This window comes from Bufo bufo, chromosome 2 (genome assembly GCF_905171765.1).
Source record: "Bufo bufo chromosome 2, aBufBuf1.1, whole genome shotgun sequence".
Lineage (NCBI taxonomy): Eukaryota > Metazoa > Chordata > Amphibia > Anura > Bufonidae > Bufo > Bufo bufo.
This window is the reverse complement of record NC_053390.1, coordinates 184,281,680-184,303,247: the sequence shown is the minus strand read 5'-3', so window position 1 is coordinate 184,303,247 and position 21,568 is coordinate 184,281,680.

Below are 21,568 nucleotides of genomic sequence, written 5' to 3'. Positions count from 1 at the left end.
CATACACACCCTTAAAAAATTATGATTGATGGCCTGCTGGTGACCCTCAAAAACATTAGGAGCAATGGCCTGCTGGTGCCCCTTTAAAACTTTAGGGATGAGGGTCTGCTGCTGAGCTGACCATTTAAAACATTAGGGGTGAGGGCATGCTGCCGAACTGACCATATAAAAAAAGTTGTGGGCGAGGGCCTGCTGCCGAACTGACCATCGAAAAATTTAGGGGTGAGGCTCTGCTGCTGAGCTGACAACACTCTAAAACATTAAGGTTGATGGTCTGCTGGTGACCCTCAAAAACATTATGGGTAAGGGCCAGCTGCTGAGCTTACCTTCTAAAACATTAGGAGTGAGGGCAGCCTAATAAGCATGTTGATATGGAGGAGGAGGATGAGAAAAGGGAGATTGAACCATATACCCTTTTTTTGTGGTGGAAAGGGTACATGGGAATACAGTGTATTCAATACAACATAAAAGCCACATTTAGAGTGCCTTTATGTTCAGCCGCTTTCCTCTTGTGGAGTAGAGAAGTCAGGGGCAATCCAGGCCTTGCTCATTCTTATAAGAGTTAACCAGTCAGCATTTTCAGTTGACAGGTGGATGCGCTTATCAGTTATTATGCCCCCAGCAGCACTAAATACACGCTCTGACAAAATGCTGGCGGCGGGGCAGGCCAGCACCTCCAAGGCGTAGAGTGCCAGTTCATGCCACGTGTCCAGTTTGGACACCCAATAGTTGTAAGACACACAGGGATCACTGGGGACGCTGACACAGTCTGATACGTACTCCTTCACCATCTTCCAAAAATTTTCCCTCCTTGTGGCACTAGGCCGTGCATTAAGTTGAGGGTGCTGGGGAGGTGTCATAAAACTGTCCCAGGCCTTGGAGGGTGTTTCCCTGCCTCTGTTGGAACTGCAGTGTGTTCCTCTCATCTCCCCTCCTCGGTTGGCCAAGGTACTACATACGCTGCAGCCAGCGTTGTCAGCTGGAAATTTTTGGAGAAATTTTTCCACAAGGACCTTCTAGTATTGCACCATTATGCTAGTCATCTTCACCACAGGAATGAGAGATGAGAAGTTCTCTTTGTAGCGGGGGTCGAGAAAGGTGAACAACCAGTAATCGGTGTTGGCCAAATTGTGTACAACGCGAGGGTCACGGGAAAGGCAGCATAACATAAAGTCAGCCATGTGTGCCCCAATAGACAAGACTTCATTGTCCTCATCAGGAGGATGACTCTCAATCTCCTCATCCTCTTCCTCCTCTTCTAAGCATCCACGCTGAACAGATGGAATAAAACTTCCATGGGAACTACCCTCTGTAGCAGAGGTAACCATCTCCTGCTCCTCCTCCTCATCATCATCCAATTCGAGCTGAGAAGACGAACGGAGGGTGGTCTGACTATCACCCTGTGTACTTTCTTCCCCTATTTTCACCTTTTCCACATGAAAAGCGTCCCCCCAAATTGTGAGCAGTGAGCGTTTGAGTAGACACAGAAGTGGGATGGTTACGCTAATAGCAATATCGCCGCTCACCATCTGTGTTGATTGTTCAAAGTTGCGTCAGACATCAGTGCCCACTCATCTCTTGTGAAGAGTGAAAGCTGACTGGAAAGGCGATGACCATGTTGCAGCTGGTATTCCACTACTGCCCTCTGCTGCTCACAAAGCCTGGCCAACATGTGGAATGTCGAGTTCCAGCGTGTGCTCACGTCACACAACAGTCGGTGAGCTGGCAATTGCATTCGCTGCTGTAGTGTTGCCAGACCGGCGGAAGCTGACGATGACTTGCGGAAATATGCACACACGCAGCGCACCTTCACCAGTAGCTCAGGCAAATTGGGGTAGGTTTTGAGAAACTGCTGAACCACTAGGTTGAACATGTGGGCTAGGCATGATATGTGTGTGAGTTTGCCGAGCTCCAAAGCCGCCACCAAGTTATGGCCATTATCAGACACAACCATGCCTGGTTGTAGGTTGAGTGGCGAGAGCCACAGCACAGTCTGATCCCTTACCTGCTGCCATAGCTCTGCGGCGGTGTGCTGTTTGTCACCTAATCAAATCATTTTAAGCACGGCCTATTGCCGCTTCCCCACTGCAATGCTACACTGCTTCCAGCTACTGACTGATGGCTGATGCTGCAAGATGATAATTGAGCGGTGGAAGTGGAGGAGGAGGCGGAGGAGGAGAAGGGGAGGTTGCAGCCATTAACGTAGGTGGCGGCGGAAAGCCTGATGGAAGTAGGGCCCGCAATCCTTGACGTCAGTAGCACCTGTGCCATCCCAGGGTATGACTCGTTCCCTGCCTCCACAACGTTCACCCAGTGTGCCATCAGGGAAATGTAGTGTCCCTGTTCAAAAGCACTTGTGTAACGGTCACGTACACACACACACACAGGGGGGAGGGAAGTGACCACTGCGCTCCACCCTCACCCCTGGCCCTGCCTACTTGCCTCGCGAGTCCTAATGACAGGGGACAACTGGACGGCAATCCCTAGCTTGGAATAAGTGCAGGGATGACAGACAGACAAACAACAGAACGTGAACGGACCGAGTCAATACCAGAAAATCTACAAAGTACAAATGGAGCAAGCAGAGAATAGTCAGGAGAAGCCGGGGTCATAAATACCAGGAGAGTCGTGAAGTACCAAAGGAGTCAGCAGAGGATCGTCAGGAGTTCAGCAGGGGGTCAGTACGCCAGGAAAGACAAAATCGCAGGTGGAACCTAAATTAACAGGCAACCTGTGGCCAGCAGGCTGCCTGTATTTATAGTGGGGAGTGAGGGTCATGTGACGTGGCCAGCGTCACATGACTGACAGACCAACCAGTCGAGCACCGAGTGATCAGCTCGGCGCTCAAGGTAGACTAGGAGCAGGGAGCCACCCAGCTAGTAAAGCCGCCCTGGGAATAAGGTCAAACACAGATCCTCATTCCCAAAGCTAAGCAACAGTTCTGCGGGCAATGGGGGACCGAGTGCACCTTCGGAACCCTGTTACAACTTGTCTATGTGTCAGTCGTTAAGTTGACCTTCCCAATAACTGCGTTGGTCAGGGCACAGGTGATGTTACGGGACACATGCTGGTGTAAGGCGAGGACTGCACACCGTGAAAAATATTGGCGGCTGGGGAAAGAGTACCGCGGGACAGCCGCTGCCATCAGCCTGCGGAAATCCTCAGTGTTCACAAGCCTAAATGGTAACATTTCCAGGGCCAGCAATTTGGAAAGGTGCGAATTTAGTGCTATGGTCTGTGGGTGGTTGGCTGGGTATTTGCGCTTTTGTTTAAAGGCCTGGGGTATAGACATCTATACGCTGCGCTGGGACACAAAAGTGGATGTGCTAGCTGATGGTGCTTGCGAAGGTTTAGGTGCATGGCAGGAGGCAACCAGGCCTGTGTTTTGGACAGGTTTTTAAGCCAGCACATAACACAAGGTAAGAGGAGGCACTGGTGTGACCGGCAGACACTGGTTGTTTTTCTAGGCGTTAGGCCCACCTATTAGGGTGCTTTGATGCCATGTGGGGGATCATGCTGCTGGTGATGAGGTTGCTAGTGTTCATGCCCCTGCTCATTTTGGTACGGCACAGGTTGCAAATTACAATTCTTTTATTGTCTGCACTTTTCTCAAAAAAGCGCAAGACTGCGGAACACCTACCCCTTGGCAAGGGAGATTGCCGCAAGCGGGTGCTCCGGGGAACAGTTGCAGGCCTGTTTGGTGTGGCCCGCCTTCTCCCTTTTGACACTCCAATGCCTCTCCCAGCCTGTTGTGGTGCTGCATATCTCTCCCCCTCTGTACTGCTGTTCTCGCTCGGCTTGCCACCTTCCCAGGTTGGTTCAGTGACTTCATTGTTCAGCGCCTCCTCTTCCACTTTCTCACTCTGGTCATCATCCTGACTTGTTGACCTAACAACAACCTCAGTTATTGACAACTGTGTCTCATTCTCATCATAAACCTCTTTAGACACTGATTGCGGTTGACTTATTGGCAACTGTGTCTCATCATCATCATCTACCTCGTGAAACACTAATTGCCGTTCCCCACCGTCATCTTCTTCTGACTGTGAATGCTCAAGAGTTTGGGAATCGGGGCACATGATCTCCTCAGGTCCCTCTTCAAGCGAGTTTGGCGAGAGGCCCAAATTAAGGAATGGCGATGAAAACAGCTCCTCTGAATATCTGAGTGTAGGATCACTTGTTTGGCAAGACTCTCCATGGTTGGTGGAAGGAGTGTCAGGGTGAGGATTCTGTTGACCAGACTCTTGGTTACTGAGACTGGACTTGGTGCAATCCAACTGAAAACTGACATGAAGCATCTTGGATGAGTGTGTTTCTTGTGCTCTGGCAGCAGGCACAGTTTCACCGCGCCCAGGGCCACGGCCTCTGCGTGCTCCATCAGCAGCACGGCCACTTCCCCGTCCCTTACTGCTCGCCTTGCCATATTAAATAGTATATATGCTTGCAAGTATGTCACACTTACAGTAGCGCAGTTTTTGTAAGTGTATGCTCAAATAAAGTACAGAGAATGTCACTGATATTTTTGAGATGCTCACCAGTTAAACAGGAGGTATAGCACAAGTAATGTCGCTGTCACCGCCGCCTATTAATAAATTACACTGAATGAATGTGTAACACCCTAGAATTGTGTTACTACACACCTCTAGCTCGCTACTATCTTCTAAGTGCCTTCATACAATCATCAGATGTGATTTTGCTTATGTTCTCCAGAAATGTGCATATAGAACTATGTCAAATGTAATGGTTGATGTAATTAGCCTGGTTAAACAAATCAAGGAAAAATATAAAACATCCTACACGATATGATAATGAATGTTGCGGATTTACATGGCTACATTTACAGAAACACAGAAAATAATGCACTATAATAATAGATGCAAGAATAACATATGGAGAAAGCCCTCACTCTATTGATAAAATCTGAGACACTTGGTCAATATATTTTGATCAAAACACATCTAAAATTATCTGCCTGAGTAGACGTATGAGGAGAAAAATAATAAAAGATTTATTAAATATAAATAGGGAAAACTGAATATCACGTCTGTGACAATCAGGCTTCCAGACTCCAATGGTGGTGTAGGAGAGGGATTAAATCCACACCACTATAATAGAGTCCGGACTAGAATCTTATACAGCTAGCACTGCAGTGCTAATATAAGCTGATGTGGTTGTCTCAAGACCTTGGCCACTATATAAGCTATAAATGCTTGATGTATCTCTATGATTTCCCCCTTTCCTCCCTTGCTGGTATGGACATATTGGATTTATGGAGGAGGGGCGTATCTCTGTATGCATGTCATTATGTTTGTCACTGTCTTTTAATTTATGCCGCTTTGTATAAGGTTGTGTTTAGGGATGCACTTACATTTTCCTTGATGTCACCAATTTGGGCTCCTCCAGCATAGCTGACACCAGTGCTAGGCGTATAGGTGACATATCTCATATAGCTGCGACTTTCGATTCCTCCTGTATACATGGGCACTTGATGTGTCAGCATGGAGATGTGTGATGTAAGGAGGGCTCTGGGCGGATCGGGGGTGTAAGTCAGATGACGCACCTTGCTCCGATTCGGCCGAGCGCTAACACACGCCCCCTTTGTAGGCGGGGCTGACTGGATATCTGGCCGGCGTTCATGCGGCCGCGTACGGCCATCACAGCGCCGAATGCCTCTACACACAACAGTGTGAGGCGGTTCTGCTCCACAGGCTAATACTGTTTAAACACTTCGCTTCGCTCCTGATGAATTGTGGCTCATATGGCCATAGGGAAACGCGTTGAGCCGGTGATCCTGTGTTTGTTACAATGCTCTTTAGGCAGGGTGTGTGCTTGACTCAGGCAGCGCTACAGCTGACTTGTGTACTTAGGGTTTGTGATCATCATTACACCTTGGCTGTTTGGGCTGATGGAGATGGCTGAGTGAGCGTCCACAATATTGTGGCACCTGGTGGATGCTTTACCCCAAGGGGGCTTGATTCACTTGTCAGCTATCCCACATCGCCCAGCCAGGTTGATCTACACCTGACAAACCTGTGCCTGGTTTAACCCCTTGAGCCGTGTGCAATTTCCTGATCAGCTTATATTAGCACTGCAGTGCTAGCTGTATAGGATTCTAGTCCGGACTCTATTATAGTGGTGTGGATTTAATCCCTCTCCTACACCACCATTGGAGTCTGGAAGCCTGATTGTCACAGACGTGATATTCAGTTTTCCCTATTTATATTTAATAAATCTTTTATTATTTTTCTCCTCATACGTCTACTCAGGCAGATAATTTTATGTAATATTGGGCGTAAAACTTCTTTATTAGATTATTGCAAAACACATCTAAGCCCACCTACCAAGCGACAAGGTGGTCTCAGTTCAGGCGGGTCCTACGCTAAACCTGCCTATACCGTTATGCATTTAGGTTCAGGAGCGCAGACCTCGCACATATAGTGTGCTGCTCCTAGTTACCTCCATGTGCAACAGCAACCGGTGGGAGGAGGAGCACACACACCTATATGTACCACCTCAATCAAGGTCGCCTATTAGATAGGTGGGGCAAAAGTGCACATGAATACTACTCCCAAAATAGGAGCATATTCACAAATGAAGGTGCCACTCCTTCAAGACAAGTTAAGTTGATAAAATCTGAGACACTTGGTCAATACATTTTGATCAAAACACATCTAAGCCCACCTACCAAGCGACAAGGTGGTCTCAGCCCCACGTATCTAATAGGCGACCTTCAGGGCCGGACTGGGACAAAAAATAGGCTCGGGCATTTTTTACTGAGCAGCCCAATCACATGACCCCCAACAGGCCCCACCCCCTTGCAGTCTAGGGGTGGAGCCAAAACCGGAAGCACAATTGAGAGGCAGGGCCAGCCACCAGTAAGATAGGAAGGCTTCAGCCAACACACAAGCTTCTTTGGGGGTCCCCAGGTGACATTAGGGGTCTTAGTACGATCCGGCCACCTAATCCGGCAGAAAATGCAAGGAATCGACTGGACACAAAGCACAGCATGCAGCGGTTTATGTCCCGCTGATTCTCTGCATTTTTCCCAGATTGTGGCCGGATCTCTGCCATACCCCATTATAGTTAATGGGGCTTGCGGGCAGTGCCGGAACCAGTGAATTCTCAGCTCGAACAGCCTGCCAGGATCACTAACGCAGATGTGAAAGTAGCCTAATACAGTGCCCCATACCTCTTATATCCAGTGACGTCTCCTCTGATGTAGATGTTCTCTTTCTTCATCTTCTCCATTCAGACCAGACCACCATGATAATTTCTTTCAGCCATCTCACGTCTCTGCAGAGTTTGACAGACATCTTAGTTTCCTACTTTTCCATCATCCTCCAATTAACATCCCATCATGCACCCCCAATACTGAGAAGCTGTGCGCCCCAAAACTATACTGCAAAAAGAACTGTGCCAAGCTGATGCTGTGCCAGGGTGCCCCCAAAGTAATGGTGCTTCCAAAGTCCCAACAATAGTAATTATTTCTTTGCCAGAGTGCATTTAGTAGTAATAGTGCTCCTACAGTGCCCCCAACAGTAATTGTGTCCCACAAGTAATAATGCTCCCATAGTCCCCCAGTTGTAATAAAGCCCACCATAATGCCCCGATAGTAATAATTCTCTTTATAATGTGTGACAGTAGAACCCCCCCCCCCCTTATAATGTGCACCAGTACAAAAAATGCCCTGTTGTGTGGCAGTAAAAAAAGAAATACCTCCTCTTAGTGCCCCAAGTAGAGCCAATGTCCCCAGAGTGCCCTCATGTGTTCCAATGACCCGTACTGTGTGCCACTACAAAAAACACTTAGTGCCACCAGTTGAGCTTAGGTGCCCATAGTGACCTTATAATTTGTGCCAGTATAAAATACTCCTATATAGTCCCCCCAGAAGATGCCCCCATAGTGCTCCTTCCCCGTCTCCATAGTGCCCTCCATAATGTGGCACTATAAAATGCCCCTATAGACTGCCCCACATAGATACCCCCATAATGCTCCTTTCCTCCCTTCCCCATAGTGGCATCAAAATGGGTGCCAGTATTAAATGCTCCTATATAATGCCCTCATAGTGCTCTTGTCCCCCACTTCTCCATAGTGCCCACCTATAATGCATGCCAGTATATAGGGGCCCCAGTAGATGCCCCCATAGTGCTCCTTCCCCTCTTCTCCATAGTGCCCCCCCATAATGTGCCAGTATATAGGGCCCCGATAGTGCTTACCCTCTTCTCCATAGTGCCCCCGTATTGTGCCAGTATATAGGCCCCCCCATATTGTGCCAGTATATATGGCCCCATAGTGCTTCCCCTCTTCTCCATAGTGCCGACCCCCCCCCCATATTGTGCCAGTATACAGGGCCCCATAGTGTCCCCCCCATATTGTGCCAGCATATAGGGCCCCATAGTACCCCCCATATCCACAAGTATTTTAGCCTATGTACCTTTCATACTGCAGCCATGGACGCAGTCGTACACGCACTCTCCACATACATGGAGGCAGTCATACACGCACTCTCCACATACATGGATGCAGTCATACACGCACTCTCCACATACATGGATGCAGTCATACACGCATTCTCCACATACATGGATGCAGTCATACATGCACTCTCCACATACATGGACGCAGTGATAGACACACTCTCAGCATACATGGACGCAGTCATACACGCACTCTCCACATACATGGACGCAGTCATACACGCACTCTCCACATACATGGACGCAGTCATAGACGCACTCTCCACATACATGGATGCAGTCATACACGCACTCTCCACATACATGGACGCAGTCATACACGCACTCTCCACGTACATGGACGCAGTCATACACGCACTCTCCACATACATGGACTCAGTGATAGACACACTCTCCACATACATGGACGCAGTCTCCACATACATGGATGCAGTCATACACACACTCTCCACATACATGGACTCAGTGATAGACACACTCTCCACATACATGGACGCAGTCTCCACATACATGGATGCAGTCATACACACACTCTCCACATACATGGATGCACTCTCCACATACATGGACGCACTCATACATGCGCTCACCATATACATAGATGCACTCATACACACACTCTCAACACATACATGGACGCACTTATACACACACTCTCCAAATACATGGATGCATTCATGCACACAGTCACCACATACAGTACAGACCAAAAGTTTGGACACACCTTCTCATTGAAAGAGTTTTCTTTATTTTCATGACTATGAAGGCATCAAAACTATGAATTAACACATGTGGAATTATATACATAACAAACAAGTGTGAAACAACTGAAAATATGTCATATTCTAGGTTCTTCAAAGTAGCCACCTTTTGCTTTGATTACTGCTTTGCACACTCTTGGCATTCTCTTGATGAGCTTCAAGAGGTAGTCCCCTGAAATGGTTTTCACTTCACAGGTGTGCCCTGTCAGGTTTAATAAGTGGGATTTCTTGCCTTATAAATGGGGTTGGGACCATCAGTTGCGTTGAGGAGAAGTCAGGTGGATACACAGCTGATAGTCCTACTGAATAGACTGTTAGAATTTGTATTATGGCAAGAAAAAAGCAGCTAAGTAAAGAAAAACGAGTGGCCATCATTACTTTAAGAAATGAAGGTCAGTCAGCCAAAAAATTGGGAAAACTTTGAAAGTAAGGGCTATTTGACCATGAAGGAGAGTGATGGGGTGCTGCGCCAGATGACCTGGCCTCCACAGTCATCGGACCTGAACCCAATCGAGATGGTTTGGGGTGAGCTGGACCGCAGAGTGAAGGCAAAAGGGCCAACAAGTGCTAAGCATCTCTGGGAACTCCTTCAAGACTGTTGGAAGACCATTTCAGGGGACTACCTCTTGAAGCTCATCAAGAGAATGCCAAGAGTGTGCAAAGCAGTAATCAAAGCAAAAGGTGGCTACTTTGAAGAATCTAGAATATGACATATTTTCAGTTGTTTCACACTTGTTTGTTATGTATATAATTCCACATGTGTTAATTCATAGTTTTGATGCCTTCAGTGTGAATCTACAATTTTCATAGTCATGAAAATAAAGAAAACTCTTTGAATGAGAAGGTGTGTCCAAACTTTTTGTCTGTACTGTATGTGGTGACTGTGTGCATGAATGCATCCATGTATTTGTGGAGAGTGTGTGTATGAGTGCATCTATGTATATGGTGAGCGCATGTATGAGTGTGTCCATGTATGTGTAGAGTGCATCCATGTATGTGGAGAGTGTGTGTATGACTGCATCCATGTATGTGGAGACTGCGTCCATGTATGTGGAGAGTGTGTCTATCACTGCGTCCATGTTAATTCATAGTTTTGATGCCTTCATAGTCATGAAAATAAAGAAAACTCTTTGAATGAGAAGGTGTGTCCAAACTTTTGGTCTGTACTGTACATGGACGCACATATATAAAATACACATATATAGACACCCCGCTTTCCTGCTGTGCCTCTCCCCCATACTCTAATGCCTCTGCACTTGTGCCATGCAGGATAGCAGGGAAGCTGGATGACATTTCATGATATAATTCACCCAGCTTTCCTACTGTACTGCGGGTCACATGTGCACAGTCTGGGAAAGCTGAATATAACCGCAGTAGTTCCCCTGCTACTCACATCACTGGCGCAGTTGTGGCAATCCAACTGATGTTCAGCATGGTCGGCAGGGAAGGTTCAGGCTGCAGGAATCGCGGATAGAAAAGGGGACGGGGCTATTATAGCTCCGCCCACATCAGGCCGTCCTGTTGCTGGTCACTGTCATTCATAAGAAGAATTAAGGAGGGGAGAGGCGGAGCAATGTCACTGATGTCAGGAGGTCAGTGACAGAGGTGCAAGTGCAGGACTCTGGACCCGGTGCAGGAGAAGTCAGCTGCTCTGACAGGGGCCCGGGGTGACAAAGTACAGTGACTGCTCCCGGGCCCCTTCTGAGCTCGGGCCCCGAAGCAGCTGCTTCCCTGATAGTTACGCCACTGGGAAGCGCTCATCTCCACTCCTGCCCGGCTGCTGCCACATTAATAAAAAAAATAAAAACTCAGCCTGCGGCCCGGCTGATTGTGTTCGGCTCAGCCCACCAGGCGGCCCGGCCCACCGAGCAAATGCCCGGTCTGCCCTATGGCCAGTCCGGCCCTGGAGACCTTGATTGTGTTGGTACATATAGATGTGTGTGCTCCTCCTCCCACCGGTTGCTGTTGCACATGGAGGTGACTAGGAGCAACACACTATATGTGCGAGGTCTGCGCTCCTGAACATAAATGCATTACTGCATAGGCAGGTTTAGCGTAGGACCCGCCTGAACTGAGACCACCTTGTCGCTTGGTAGGTGGGCTTAGATGTGTTTTGATCAAAATGTATTGACCAAGTGTCTCAGATTTTATCAATAGAGTGAGGGCTTAGTCCATATGTTATGCTTGCATCTATTATTATAGTGCATTATTTTCTATGATTGTATAAATGTAGCCATGTACATCTGCAACATTCATTATCATATCGTGCAGGATGTTTTATTTTATTTTTTCCCGTGATTTGTTTAACTTGTCTTGAAGGAGTGGCACCTTCATTTGTGAATACGCTCCTATTTTGGGAGTAGTATTCATGTGCACTTTTGCCTCACCTATCTAATAGGCAACCTTGATTGAGGTGGTACATATAGGTGTATGTGCTCCTCCACCCACCGGTTGCTGTTGCACATGGAGGTAACTAGGAGCAACACACTATATGTGCGGGGTCTGCGCTCCTAATCATAAATGCATAACGGCATAGGCAGGTTTAGCATAGGACCCGCCTGAACTGAGACCACCTTGTCGCTTGGTAGGTGGGCTTAGATGTGTTTTTGATCAAAATGTATTGACCAAGTGTCTCAGATTTTATCAATAGAGTGAGGGCTTAGTCCATGTGTTATGCTCGCATCTATTATTATAGTGCATTATTTTCTGTGATTGTAATTAGCCTGGTTACCAGCAGGTGGCAGCATCATTGGCAGATATAGTCTAAATGTTATGGCACTGTCATGGTCTTACTTTCTTGCTGTTCTCCTTCGTTTGACATGTGCTGGCGGCCATCTTGGTTTCTGGGTTTCTTGTAGCCTCCCACCCTGCGGCTCCTCCTTCCCACTGGGAGGAGCTGGATGCCTAGCTCATATATATAGGAGGTCTGTGGCTTCAGTTCCTTGCTTGGTCCTCCTGTGTTCACATGCTTCTAGACTGCTGCTGCTTCTGGTTCCTGATCCTGGTTTCGTCCGACTACCCTGCTGGTTCCTGATCCTGGTTTCGTCCGACTACCCTGCTGGTTCCTGATCCTGGCTTCGTCTGACTACCCTGCTGGTTCCTGATCCTGGCTTCGTCTGACTACCCTTCTGATTCCTGACCTCTGGCTTCGCAAAGACTCTGCTTCGGTTTCGCCATCCGTTTGGACTTTTGCTTTACAGCTTTATTTTCAATAAAGCCTTCTTATTTTCACTTATCCCTTGTTGTACGTCTGGTTCATGGTTCCGTGACATTAGGACCAAGCCATGAATTCTGACGGTACAGGGCCATCCTCGCTACCCACGCTGGTTGCCAGACTTGATCAGCAGGATCACCTGTTGGGTCGGTTCGCTGTGGCGTTGCAAACCCTGCTTGAACGCACGGCTCATTTCGCTCCCGTTGCCGATGGGTTGGTTGTCGCTCCTGGGCCCGCTCCTACTGCCGCTCCGGTTGTTGCGCCAGAGTCTACCCCGAGACCTGTTGTTGCACCTGCGGTGTTTCGGGGTATGACCGGTTCTGCCCCTCTTCCACAGCGCTTTGGGGGAGAGCCAACTCAGTGCCGAGGTTTCCTTAACCAGGTGGGCATTTATTTCGAGTTGCTGCCACATGCCTTTCCCACTGAGAGATCAAAGGTGGGCTTCTTGATCTCGCTGCTCTCGGACAAGGCCTTTGCCTGGGCCAGCCCTTTATGGGAGAACAACAATCCGGTGGTTGCCGAGTTTTCCGGTTTTATTGCTTCTCTTCGGAAGGTATTCGATGTTCCGGCTCGTGCTGCCTCTGCTGCGAAGCTCCTTATGTCCATCAGACAGGGTTCACGATCCGTAGCTGAATACGCCATTGAGTTTCGTACACTGGCAGCAGAGGTGGGCTGGAATAATGAGGCTCTGGTCGCTGCTTTCTCTCATGGTCTCTCGGATGCCTTGAAGGATGAGGTTGCAGCTAAGGACCTACCAGTGGAGCTCGAGTCTCTTATTTCTTTCCTGATTTTGATTGACACCAGACTCAGGGAGAGACCTTCCTTTAAGGAGAGCCTGCGGAGGTTTTCTAACAGATTGGCGCCTACGTTTGTTGTCCCACCCGTGCCTCCCTCTCCTCCCACGCCTCCTGGGGATGACTTGTCTGGGGGTGAACCCATGCAGCTGGGGTTTGCTCGCCTGTCCGAGGGGGAGAGGGTACTCCGGAGACGCGAGGGCCGATGCATGTACTGTGGTCTCGGTGGGCATTTTCGGTTGGCATGTCCGAACCGTCCGGGAAACGCTCGCACCTGAGATCCTGTCGGGGGCAGATCTTGGGTGGAGTCTCCTCGTCCCCGGTTTCCCGTGTTGACAAACCACTGATCACTGTTGTCCTCTCCTGGGTCGGGGGCTCGGTGACGACCCAGGCGTTGGTGGACTCTGGTGCCGGTGGTTTGTTCATTGATAATGTGTTCGCTGCCGCCAATTCCATTCCTCTGCAGGCTCGAGGTTCCCCACTGGCTCTTGAGGCGATAGACGGCAGACCCCTTCTGCCGCCACACGTGACTCATGAGACCCTTCCAGTGGGGATAGCCATTGGTGCCGTTCACAGAGAGTCGGTCTGCCTCCAGGTTATTTCGTCTCCACACTACTCGGTGGTCTTGGGGTACCCCTGGCTCCGGAAGCATAATCCGACTTTCGATTGGAGATCGGCCGAGATCCTCTCGTGGTCACCGCAGTGTGGGGCTAGTTGCATCCATGGGTCTGTCAAGTTGCTGTGTACTTCCTCGGACTCTCTGTTGCCTCCTGAATACGAGGAGTACCGGGATGTATTCGATAAGGTGCGCGCGGTTGCCCTACCTCCGCACCGCCCATACGATTGTGCCATAGAGTTACAATCTGGTGCCGTTCCTCCTCGTGGCAAAGTCTATCCACTGTCGGTAGCGGAGAATGAGGCCATGGAGGAGTACGTGAGGGAGAGCTTTCACGCGGACACATTCGCAAATCCTCGTCCCCGGCAGGGGCTGGATTTTTCTTTGTGAAAAAGAAGGGCGGTGAGTTGAGGCCTTGCATCGATTACAGGGGTCTCAATCGCATCACGATCAAGAACGCTTACCCGATACCCTTGATTTCCGAGCTGTTCGATCGCCTTAAAGGGGCCACGGTCTTTACCAAACTCGACCTGAGGGCGGCATATAACCTGGTAAGGATCAAGGCGGGCGATGAGTGGAAGACCGCGTTTAAAACCAGGACCGGTCATTATGAATCCTTGGTTATGCCCTTTGGGTTGTGCAATGCGCCCACAGTCTTTCAGGAATTCATCAACGATGTTTTCCGTGACCTGTTGCAGCAGTGTGTGGTGGTCTATTTGGATGACATCTTGGTATATTCTGAATCCATGGAGGCCCACATTCTGGATGTCAGACGAGTGTTGCAACGGTTACGAGAGAACAAGCTGTTCGGTAAGCTTGAGAAATGCGAATTTCACCGATCCCAGGTAACCTTCTTAGGTTACATCATTTCCGCTGAGGGGTTCTCCATGGATCCTGAGAAGGTTTCGGCTGTCTTACAGTGGCCCCAGCCCAGTGGTCTTCGTTCCCTGCAGCGCTTTTTGGGCTTCGCCAATTATTATCGGAAGTTCATCAGGGACTTTTCCATGCTAGCCAAGCCTCTCACGGATCTGACCAGGAAGGGCAGTAATTCCCAGGTCTGGCCGCTCGAGGCCATCCGAGCTTTTGAGGCTCTAAAGTCCGCCTTTGTGTCGGCTCCGATTCTGTCGCATCCCAACCCTGGGTTGCCCTTTGTCCTCGAGGTGGACGTGTCTGAGACGGGAGTAGGCGCCCTTCTGTCTCAGCGTAGAACACCAGAGGGTCCTCTGCTTCCTTGTGGGTTTTACTCCCGGAAACTGTCTTCCGCGGAGTGCAACTATCAGATTGGTGACAGGGAGTTATTGGCCATCGTGCAGGCCCTTAAAGAATGGAGGCACTTGCTCGAGGTTTCGGTGGTTCCGGTCCTCATCCTGACGGACCACAAGAATCTGACCTACCTTTCTGAGGCCAAGAGATTGACACCACGTCAGGCCAGATGGGCTCTGTTCTTGTCACGTTTTAATTACGTGGTCTCCTACCTACCCGGTTCCAAGAACATCAGGGCGGATGCCTTATCACGGCAGTACTCCGAGCTGTCCAGGGAGGAGTCGATTCCGACTTCGGTCATACCTCCGAATCAGATCTTGGCCGCCATTCGCACCAGCCTGACCTCTCCCCTGGGTGAGCAGATTTTAGCGGCTCAATCTGGTGCTCCCTCTGGGAGACCCAACGGCAGATGTTTTGTGCCTGAGGAGTTGCGCACTCGGTTGTTGCGAACCTACCATAACTCCAAGACCGCGGGGCATCCTGGAAAGAATTAGCTGTCCTGGGCTGTTTCACGTCTGTTCTGGTGGCCTTCCCTACGTTCCGACATCACCGCATATGTAGCGGCATGCTCCGTTTGTGCCCAGAGTAAGTCCCCTCGGCACCTTCCGTTGGGCCTTCTGCAACCCATAGCCACCGGGGAGCGCCCATGGTCACACCTGGGGATGGATTTCATTGTGGACCTCCCTGCATCCCGAGGCCATACGGTCATTCTCATGATTGTGGATCGGTTTTCCAAAATGTGCCACTGTGTTCCTCTCAAGAAGTTACCCTCTGCACAAGAGTTGGCCACGATTTTTGCCAGGGAGGTCTTCCGGTTGCACGGTTTGCCCAAGGAGATTGTGTCGGATCGGGGGAGTCAGTTTGTGTCCAGGTTCTGGCGCGCCTTTTGCTCCCAGTTGGGAATTCATCTCTCCTTCTCCTCGGCCTACCACCCTCAGTCCAATGGGGCCGCAGAACGATCCAATCAGGCCTTGGAGCAATTCCTTCGTTGCTATGTCTCCGATCACCAAGACAATTGGGTTGACCTCCTGCCTTGGGCTGAGTTTGCCAGGAACACGGCGGTGAACTCTTCCTCTGGGACGTCTCCCTTCATGGCCAATTATGGGTTCCAACCTGCCGTGTTACCGGAGGTATTCTCTCCCCAGGATATTCCGGCTGTGGAGGATCACCTTTCCGTCCTACGTGCTTCTTGGGTACTGATCCAGAAGTCCCTTGAGGTCTCTGCGCAGCGCCAGAGACTCCAGGCTGATCGCAGACGAGCGCCTGCTCCTTCCTACCAGGTCGGAGACCGTGTATGGTTGTCCACCCGCAACCTCAACCTTCGAGTGCCCACTCCCAAGCTGGCGCCTCGCTTTGTTGGTCCCTTCCGAGTGCTTCGCAGGGTAAACCCGGTAGCCTATGCCCTTGCGCTTCCTCCTGGCATGCGGATCTCCAACGTGTTTCATGTCTCCCTGTTGAAGCCACTGGTGTGTAATCGTTTCACTTCCTCGGTTCCTCGGCCTCGTCCGGTCCAAGTGGGTAATCGTGAGGAGTATGAGGTGAGCAATATCCTGGACTCACGCCTGGTCCGCGGTCGGGTGCAGTTTTTGGTCCATTGGCGTGGTTATGGTCCAGAGGAGCGTTCCTGGGTTCCCTCCGCAGATGTCCATGCTCCTGCCTTGCTCCGAGCCTTCCACGCACGCTTCCCTCAGAAACCGTTCTTTACTCCGCAGAGGAGGGGCCCTTGAGGGGGAGGTACTGTCATGGTCTTACCTTCTTGCTGTTCTCCTTCGTTTGACATGTGCTGGCGGCCATCTTGGTTTCTGGGTTTCTTGTAGCCTCCCACCCTGCGGCTCCTCCTTCCCACTGGGAGGAGCTGGATGCCTAGCTCATATATATAGGAGGTCTGTGGCTTCAGTTCCTTGCTTGGTCCTCCTGTGTTCACATGCTTCTAGACTGCTGCTGCTTCTGGTTCCTGATCCTGGTTTCGTCCGACTACCCTGCTGGTTCCTGATCCTGGTTTCGTCCGACTACCCTGCTGGTTCCTGATCCTGGCTTCGTCTGACTACCCTGCTGGTTCCTGATCCTGGCTTCGTCTGACTACCCTTCTGGTTCCTGACCTCTGGCTTCGCAAAGACTCTGCTTCGGTTTCGCCATCCGTTTGGACTTTTGCTTTACAGCTTTATTTTCAATAAAGCCTTCTTATTTTCACTTATCCCTTGTTGTACGTCTGGTTCATGGTTCTGTGACAGGCACATCAGAGTGGAACATTTCTGTTCTTTTCTGCCCCCCTTCCCTTCTGGAAAGAGGTGGGCTTGTCCCTCTTCCTGCAGCAAGGGAAGGAAAAAAACAGTTAGAGCCAGAGTTAGTTGACCCCCTGTTGGGGAAAGAAGGGTTTTGAGTAGTACTCCCTCCTTAGGGAAGAAAGTAGGGGCACGTCTCCGCAAGAGACGTGGCCATATACCCAGTCTGAGCACCTTCAGCTCTGCTGGATGAAGAGAGCAGAAACTACAGTCAAACTCCAGAGTTCAGGAAGAAAGCATCCCCTGAGAATCCATCTGTGAGATAAGTCCAGAGTCCTAGGAGAGGCTTATTCCTCCTTAGCTAGTCTGTCCCCACACAGCAGAAGTTACAGATAAGTGCAGAAGCTAATGCTTCCACAGTTACAGAGCTATCAAGCAGTTGTTTATCCTGCTAGCTCCACATTTAAAGCATAAGTCCTCATTCCTGCCAATCATTGCCAAAGCCTGCTGGGACCAAGAGACCAAAGCTGCATACTGTTTGGATGCAAGTTATTTCAAGTAAAGCAACGTTTGAACTTCATCTAAAGGTCTGGACATCATTTATTCTGCAAAGTTCCTCTATTACTCCTACTATGACTACACTAAAATTTATTGCAAGTAAGCCAGGAGCCAGGAGTCCAGCCATACCCAGGTAGGAGACACCGTGACACAACTACCACCAAACTACAGAGACATTATAAGCCATTATACCACTCTGCCATTAGTAATCTGGGACGTGCGTTATAACACCTTGGAAGGGCCCTGGGATAATACCCTGCGCACGCTGCAATTGGTACCACGACAAATACAGAATATTATCCACCCGTACCTGGCCACTGCAAATGTCACTGATATTTAGGATGCGCACACGTTAAACAGGAAATATAGCACAAGTAATGTCCCGGTCACCACCGCCTAATAAAAAATTACTCTGAATGAATGTCACTGATATTTAGGATGCACAAACGTTATACAGGAGGTATACCGCAAGTAATGTCACTGCCACCAACGGCTAATAATAAATTACAATGAATTAATGTCACTGATATTTAGGATGGGCAAACATTATACAGGAGATGTTGCGCAGGTAATGTCGCTGCCACCAGCAGTAGTGCTGAGCGCGAATATTCTAATCACGAATTTGAATCGCGAATATCGCCACTTCGAGAATTCTCAAATATTTAGAATATAGTGCTATATATTCGTATTCACGAATATTATAATTGCAAATTTATCGTGAATATCGGCACTTGGCAACATCTCTAGCAACCAATAGGAAAGTTGCCTATAGGAGTAGTGTTGATCGCAAATTTTCTAATCGCAAATTTTCCGATTGCCGATTTTTGCAATCAAGAAAATAATGACTGGAGATCACGAATTCTCGAATTTGCAAATATATGACTAATATTCGCCCAAATATTCGTGAAATATCGGGAATTCGAATATTGCCCCTGCCGCTCATCACTGACCACCAGCAAAAAAAATAAAATTAATGTCACTGATATTTCGGATACGCAAATGTTATGCAGGAGATGTATCGCAGGTAATGTAACTGTCCTCAGCGGACACCGTCTATGGAAAAAGTACACTGGATGACACAGATATTTTTAGGCTGCGCACACGTTAGACAGGAGATGTAGCGCAGATAATGTCGCTGTCTGCAGCAGCCAAACAATTGCAAGCTATTTAGCGCAGGTTGCACTAAAAATATATATTGCTGCCAAATACAACAATAGTCCTTAAAAGGACTTTTAGGTCTCTAACAAGTTTTAGCAATTTAGTGCAGGTTGCACAAAAAATATATATTTCTACCACAGACAATAGTCCTTAAAAGGACTTTTGAGGCTAAAACAAGTATAAAAACTAAAATATTGCTATTTAAATCCCTAGACTATCTCTCCCTTTTGCTCTCCAGCTCTCCCTGACTAAGACTGAGCCGAACACGTGTCATCGGGTGATATATAGCACCTGAAGACGCGTTCCGGCCAGCCAATCACTGTAATGCCAGCAGCCAACATTGCTATGGCATTACAGTGAATGGCAGCACTTACCTGCACGTTTATTGGCTGCCTAGCAGCCAACAAACGTGCGGGGAGGAGATTTGAGCATTGCGCTCGAGCACACGCGGTATTCAGCCGAACACCGCGATGTGCCGAGCATCGCGATGCTCAAGCCAAACTGGTGCTCGGCCGAGCATGCTCGCCCAACACTAATAATTAGATCTTTAATTGTATTGTCAGGTTTTCTTGACAAGTGGTCAATGTTTTGTCCTATTGACAACTGCGCCATTATTACAAATTGCTGTTGGATTGTTCATTGTTGGAGTATTTTGTTCTGATCTTCTGACTTCCTTTGTTAATTGACTCTGTTATACAGAGTATTGATTACCATTTGCCTGGAGAGAAACTTACTTTGATTCTGAGTCAGTTTTTTTTTTAAAGCACTTCCTATAGTGAAATCAATTGATGGACACACTGCTAATTTGTTATAAGAAATAGCAGAAGGTGTAAAACACAGCATATGTTATAATGCTCTGTAATGGCACTAAGTAACTGACAAATATATATATTTAAACAGGTATTACTGCTCCAATAAATGTATTTCATACATTAACTCTAATAATAACTGCATTCACGGGCGGAGCTTGGCCGCAGAGCGAGATGCACATGCTTGTGTGAGCTCTACTGCAGACACGGTGAAAGCGAGCTTAATAAGCACATTCAGAGCGGAGAAAATGGGGAAAATAGGGCGAGACAAGTCCAGAGATATCCCCGGAACACGGGGATCAAACCCAGTCCATGGAGAGATGGAGAAATTCTTTAAGAAAAGCGCTCAGAGACCCCGCGCTGAATCCAAGATGGCGCGGGACAGAGAGCCAGCAATAAGAGACGAGCAGGCAGACGCTTCTGCAGACTCGGACGGAGGTAGGGTAAGTGAAGCAGAATCCCTTCACACTGGGGAAAACCTCCCGGTCTCCAGATCTTTCATAAGAGAGGCTTTAGGAGTCGCATTAGCTCCTTTAAAACAGGACTTACAAGACATAAAAAGCGACCAGAAGCAACTCAGAGAACGTGTGGAGGGGCTAGAAGCCAGCCATGAGGAAGCTATGGCTTTCAACACCGAGGCATCCCACAGCTTTGAACACACACAGGCTCACATTAACCACCTGTACAGCCTGGTCGAAGACCAAGATAACAGGGGACGGAGACACAATCTCCGTATCATGGGCATTCCAGTGACTGTAGTGCCTGAGTCTATCATGCCGACACTGAAAGAGCTGTTCCTAAAGTTACTAGGCCCCGAGGCCACAGACGACCTCACTATGGATCGAGCTCACAGGACGCTTCGCCCGCCTCCCAAGCCACAAGAACCTCCACGCGACATAATCTGCAAGCTGGTCAGTTTTAGCACCAAAGAAAAGTTGCTTAAAGCGACGAGAGAAAAACACCCACTTGCTTGCTTCGGGTCCACTGTTTCTTTATTCTAGGATTTATCACCAATGACATTGCAAAAAAGAAGAGCGCTAAAACCTCTTCTGGGAATATTGTAGCAGAAAGCTATCACCTACCGTTGGCTCCATCCGTTTGGTTTATTGATCAAAAACCCGGGGAGCAAGCTTGTGATCAGATCTTCCTCTGACCTTCCCCAGGTATACAACACCCTGGAGATAGAGCCGCTGGATATACTGGATTGGTACATCGTAAAAAATCTAACGGACTTACCTGCTATACCTGTTTTGGAACCATGGACCCCGAGTGCTTCCTCCAGAGCCCAACGCTCAAAGAGAAGGATGATGAAGACAGATTGACTCTCCACAGAAGGACTACCTGACTCCTGCTCCTCTTCTATTTGAGGAACCTCCACTCCTGGCCCACAAGCAGTCCTTCACCTGAAGTACCCATTGGACCAAGAGACGAATCTACAGATTCATAATCCTTCTTATTAGTTAAAAGTTATAAGATAATACTAGTTCAGTCTTACTGTTCTCACTTACTGCGTTCTCATTTTCTGAACTCTGAATCTATCCAGAGTTTTATTTCTTATTTCTTATCTCTATCTCAAATTCCCTAAATTCTTTTTCTCAAAATAGGCCTATCCCCTATTCTACCCCCCCTCTACATTCCTTTTCCTCCCCCCCCCCCCTTCCCTACCTTATATGTTATCACCTCCGCTTAGGCTTTC